The 6,425-nt window shown below is 32.5% G+C and overlaps 1 non-coding gene across 1 annotated transcript; it reads right to left on the reverse strand.

Annotated features, from left to right (window-relative positions):
- Positions 1-489: 489 nt before the first annotated feature.
- On the reverse strand, positions 490-596 carry LOC131832843 (U6 spliceosomal RNA). Its single transcript, XR_009354202.1, has one exon. It is a non-coding gene; the product is annotated as a U6 spliceosomal RNA (small nuclear RNA).
- Positions 597-6,425: the final 5,829 nt, after the last annotated feature.

Below are 6,425 nucleotides of genomic sequence, written 5' to 3' on the forward strand. Positions count from 1 at the left end.
GACATTGGGAAGGGTAGGTGCTATAGTGAGTGATGATGAGTGCTGTGAAATGTGTAAACCTGGTGATTCACAGACCTGTACCCCTAGGGATAAAAACACATTATATGTTTATAAAAAATTTAAAAAAATAATTTAAAAAATCCATTAAAGAAAAAACACATATTGCAAGCCCAGAGCTAATCTCATTTTCAATCAAAAACGTTTGAAAGTTTTCCCCTTAAAGATCAGAAAAAAGACAAGTGTGTCCACTTTCACTACTCTCATTTGACATAGTACTGGATGTCCTAGCCAGAGAAACAAGGAACACAAAGAAATAAGAGACTCCAAAAAAAAAAAAAAAAGTAAAATTTTCTTTTTTTGGATAACATAAACTTACTTGTTAAAAAACCCAAAAACTTCACAAAAAAATTTGAATAAACAAATTTAGTAAAGCTGCCAAATACAAGATCAATATATAAAAGACAAGAATTTTGTTTTGTTTCATTTTTTTTTAATATGGAATGCTTCCCAGTTTTTCATGTCATCCTTGTTCAGTGATCACGCTAATCTTCTCTGCATCATTCAAATTTTAGTATATGTGCTGCCAATGTAAGCACAAGACAGGAGCATTTTAACACTCTAATGATGAACTATCTGAAAAAATAAAGAAAACAATCTAATTCGCAATATCAGCAAAAATAAAAAAATACTTAGTAATAGATTTAAATAAGAAGATGAAAGATCTGTACTCCATAAACTATGACATTGATAAAGAAATTGAAGGAGACACAAATGGAAAGATAGCTCATATTTATAAATGGTAAGAATTAACATTGTTAAAATGTCCATACTACCGAAAACTATCTGTAAATCCAATTCCTATCAAAAATCCAATGTTAGGGATGCCTGGGTGGCTCAGTGGGTTAAGCCGCTGCCTTTGGCTCAGGTCCTGATCCCAGGGTCCTGGGATCGAGCCCCGCATCAGGCTCTCTGCTCAGCACGAAGCCTGCTTCCTCTTCTCTCTCTGCCTGCCTCTCTGCCTGCATGTCATCACTCTCTGTCAAATAAATGAATTAAAAATCTTAAAAAACATCCAATATTATTTTTTTACAGAAGTAAGTAAAGAATCCTAAAATTTATATGAGACCATAAAAGACAACAAATAATCAAAGCAGTTCTGAGAAAGAATGAAGAAGAGAAATTACACTTCTTGATTTGAAACTATACTACAAAGCCCTCATGCTCCAAACAATAAAGTATACTGGCATAAAAACAGACCAATAAACAAGTAGACCAGAATCGAAAGTCCAGAAATAAATCCTTTCATACAGTCACCTAATATTTGACAGGGGCCAACATATGTAATGGGTAAAGATAGTCTGTTCAATAAATGATATTTAAAACTGAATAGTCACATAAACAGTATGAAACTGGAACCTTATATCACTCATAAGCCTTAACTTGAAATAGATTAAAGACTTAAAGGTGATGCATGAAACTAAATTTCCTAAAGGAAAACATAGGAAAAATTCTCCTTGACATTGGTCTTGCCAAAAGTTTTTTGGATACCAGACCAAAAACACAAGCAAAAAAAACAAAAATAAATAAATGGTATTACATCAAACTAAAGTTTTTGCATTGTCAAAAAAAAAAAAGAGAGAGAGAATGAAAACATAATCCACAGAATGTAAGAAAATACTTACAAATCTTATATCTGAAAAGAGGTTAATAACCAACAGATACAAATAGAAAAAAGTATATAATTAAAAAAATAGCAAAAGGATATCAATAGACTTTTTTTCAAAAAAGTTATATAAATGACCAACAGGAGCATTAAAAAGTGCTCAACGTAAAAAACTCAGGGCAAAGTCATTATGTTGTTGTTGTTTAACTCTGAAAAGCACAGCAATTTTATAGCAATCTTGTATAAAAGAGGTCTGCTGCCACCATTTTTCTAACAACATTTGTTCATTTTGTGTCTCTCTGTCACATGTTGGTAATTCTTGCAATATTTCAATTTTTTCATTATTATTGTATTTGTTATGGTGATCCGTGATCAGGAATTATGACCCACTGAAAACTCAGAACTAGTTTACTTAAGGTATATACATTGTTTTTCTTTAAAAACATAATGCTTTTGAACAGTACAGTATAGTGTTTATTTTTTATATGCACTGGGAAACATAATTTTTTATATGCACTGGGAAACCAAAAAATAATAATAATAATTTGACTTAGTTTATTGAGATAATCACTTTATTGAGGCAGTCTGGAACAAAACCCACAAGACCTCTGAAGTTTATCTCTACTATACTATATACATAAAAGTTGCTAAGAGAGTAGATCTTAAAATTCCTTATGATACATGCATAAAAAACAGTGGCAACTATACGAGATAGTAGATGTATTAACATTTTTATGTAGATTATATTGCAATAAAGATGTATACCAATTTATCAAATTGTACAAAATTTACACAATGTTAAAAGTTTGCAATGTTATAAGAAATCATTTCTTAAATTTACAAATTATAATATGTCGATTTTTTTTCAATAAAGCTGGGAAAAACTTTTTGTAGAATTAATCTATTTTTCAAAAAAGGAAGTAAGGAAGTAGAAACTGCAACTAACTCTGAAAGAGTAGAATATAAAATCCATTTTCGTTATATACACTGTGACAAAAACTATTACTTAGTTTACAATGAAGGAGTACTTGTGAAGCATGAAGGATGGTCTATAAATAAGGCTGAAAGAGCTCAGTTTTAAGGTTTAAATTTAAAATCTTCTTTTGAAATACTAAACTGACCACCCAGGTTTCCAAACATAAATGTCTTAACTGCATGAATTTACTTCATACAACTCTATAATCTAGTTTCATAAGAAAGCAGCACGCAAATTTTGAATAAGACAGACTTGCTTAAGTTTCTTTATGTTCAATAGTAAAGGATACCTCCCTAAAAATAAATAGAAGAAAAATCAGCATATTTATTATGATAATTATTATTCATAATGAGATTCATATTGAATTAGGGAATATATATCCTCAGAGGGGGTAAAGTAAAATGAAATTTATTTTGGTAAATGTGTCTATGAATAGTCAATACAATGCCTCAATAGAAATGAATATTACCATTTTGAACAATTTAATTACTATTATTAGAATTATTATAAGTATAAAAATGGCTATCATTTTAGCATGGAATATGAGACTCTCATGCTCCATGCTTCATCACATCCACACAACAACCCTGCATAATAAGTATTATCATCACCATTTCATGGGTGAAAAAACTGAGGCTAACACATTTAGATAACTGGTTTATGATTACATGGCTAGTAAGGATGCATCACACTAATTTAGGCTTTATGATTTCAGAATTGTACTCTTTCCACTGCACATTCTATTACTCTGTAAATACTTGGCCTGTTTTCATTTAGTTCTTTAATTTTATTCATGTGGTGATGGCTTAAAGCTTCATTTAAAGGAAGCTTAAAAAATTCATTTAACCAAAAGCTCCCAAGAATTAAAAATGTCATGGATCTAATGTAGACATGGATATCATTAGTTAATGGGTAACTATATATTTTCCACTCTAGTGAGATAACAATCAGAGTATTTTTCTAAGTTTTAGTCTCTCAGTGTTCAAAAGGACTTTGTTAAAATGGAAATATTTAGACAAAGGTGATCAAAAGTCTGGATCAGGTCACCTTAAGATAAATATTAGGAAACTGAGGAAACAAATGGAGATTTGAACACTGAGCTATGATATAATGAATGGTTTCAAGTATTTAGTAGAGTATAGAAAAGCCCTTTAAAGCCTGGTCTTAGCCTCGCATTGCAGCTTCTGGGATATCTGTCTATCATCTATCTATCTAGATATAAATTTGAAAACTTTTTCACTTAAAGATTTTGAGAAATAGAACATAATCAGCACCATAGAAGATCTGTTTATGATAACAACCTAGCCCCCCTCCCAGTTTGTTAATATTCTCTCTTATTTAATGTAACATTGTGCAAACAGACCACTACTGATCTGCCGTTATGAATGAAATAGCTATAATCATCTGTTTGCATATCCTGGAGAAAATATTCATTTAATTCCATGTTGTATTTCTAGGAATGGACCAAATTTTTATTTTTATTTTTAAGTTTTCTAAATATTGTCCAACTTACCTCAAATGTTTTTATTATGGGCACTTTCATTCTTTCACATTCTTGCAAGACAATTTTATTGTTGCCCAATATGGTAAGTGTGTAATAGTATGCCATTTTAGGTTTTATTTTATTTTTAATTTAATTTAACTTAATTCCAGATTCATAATAAAGATAAATATTTTTTATATATGAGTGGCCATTTGGATTACCCTTTTGTAAAGTACATGCTCAAATCTTTTGATATCTTAACATTGTGTCATACTGACTTCTTTAATAGATTTTCTGAATGAATTTTTAGCTGTGTAGGTCTTCTCTATTTTATTTTTAACTTGTTTTCATTTCAAAATCTTTATATTTATTTTCATAATCTGCTTTTATTTTGCTTTGTCTATTTTCTATCTATCTATCTATTTATTTGCAAGCAAGAGAGAGCGAGCAAGTGAGAGCGCAGGGAGGGATAGAAAAAGAAGGGAAACGAATCTTAAGCAGGCTCCAGGCTCAGCAGAGAGCCCAACTCTGGGCTCTATTTCACAACTCTGACATCATGACCTGAGCCAAAATGGAAGAAATAAAATAAAATTAAGGTGTTAAAAAAAAAAGGAAATAGAATTGGAGGTTTAATTCAGTGAGCCACCCAGGCACCCCTGTGGTATCTTAAATTAGCTGTCATATCTTTAAAGTTCTAGAGTATCCATTTGGTTCATTTATAAAACCTTTCTCAATATCATTTTTAGTTTCAGTTTTTTGTTCAATTTGCATCCCCTCTCATTTCTTTGAGCAGAGTAATCAAGCCATTTTACAATCTTTATTGATCATTATTTATTTATTTATTTAGTTATTTTATTAATTTTTTATTTTTTATAAACAAATATTTTTATCCCCAGGGGTACAGGTCTGTGAATCACCAGGTTTACACACTTCACAGCACTCACCCAAGCACATACCCTCCCCAATGTCCATAATCCCACCCCCTCCTCCCAAACCCCCTCCCCCCCAGCAACCCTTAGTTTGTTTTGTGAGATTAAGAGTCACTTATGGTTTGTCTCCCTCCCAATCCCATCTTCTTTCATTGATTCTTCTCCTACCCACTTAAGCCCCCATGTTGCATCACCACTTCCTCATATCAGGGAGATAATATGATAGTTGTTTTTCTCTGCTTGACTTATTTCGCTAAGCATGATACACTCTAGTTCCATCCATGTTGTTGCAAAAGGCAAGATTTCATTTCTTTTGATGGCTGCATAGTATTCCATTGTGTATATATACCACATCTTCTTGATCCATTCATCTGTTGATGGACATCTAGGTTCTTTCCATAGTTTGGCTATTCTGGACATTGCTGCTATAAACATTCGGGTGCACGTGCCTTTTTGGATCACTACGTTTGTATCTTTAGGGTAAATACCCAATAGTGCAATTGCTGGGTCATAGGGCAGTTCTATTTTCAACATTTTGAGGAACCTCCATGCTGCTTTCCAGAGTGGCTGCACGAGCTTGCATTCCCACCAACAGTGTAGGAGGGTTCCCCTTTCTCCGCATCCTCGCCAGCATCTGTCATTTCCTGAATTGTTGATTTTAGCCATTCTGACTGGTGTGAGGTGATATCTCATTGTGGTTTTGATTTGTATTTCCCTGATGCTGAGTGATATGGAGCACTTTTTCATGTGTCTGTTGGACATCTGGATGTCTTCTTTGCAGAAATGTCTGCTCATGTCCTCTGCCCATTTCTTGATTGGATTATTTGTTCTCTGGGTGCTGAGTTTGCTAAGTTCTTTATAGATTCTGGACACTAGTCCTTTATCTGATATGTCGTTTGCAAATATCTTCTCCCATTCTGTCAGTTGTCTTTTGATTTTGTTAACTGTTTCCTTTGCTGTGCTAAAGCTTTTGATCTTGATGAAGTCCCAATAGTTCATTTTTTTCCCTTGCTTCCCTTGCCTTTTATTGATCATTTTAACATCATACTTAATCCCATTTTGTCTATCAAATCTTGTTAATGGTTTCTCTTTTTGTGCTCTGTTACATTTTGCTATGTTCAAGACATTATATTTGAAACTCTTATTGAGTAGGGATAATTAAGAGCTATAATAATGGTATGGTCCTCCTTGGCAGGATTTTCTCTTATATCTGAGACTCTACAAGACAATCATACTCCAAATTCAGTGATTGACTTTCTCAGTTTACACAGAAATCAAGGTACGCTATAGTCCTATTTTGCTTCTCCTTGTGCTTTGGGGATCTCAACTTAAATTTCGGTTGTACCAAAGCCCTCAAATTTGATTGCTGCTGGA

The sequence above is a fragment of the Mustela lutreola genome, chromosome 5 (assembly GCF_030435805.1).
Source record: "Mustela lutreola isolate mMusLut2 chromosome 5, mMusLut2.pri, whole genome shotgun sequence".
NCBI lineage: Eukaryota > Metazoa > Chordata > Mammalia > Carnivora > Mustelidae > Mustela > Mustela lutreola.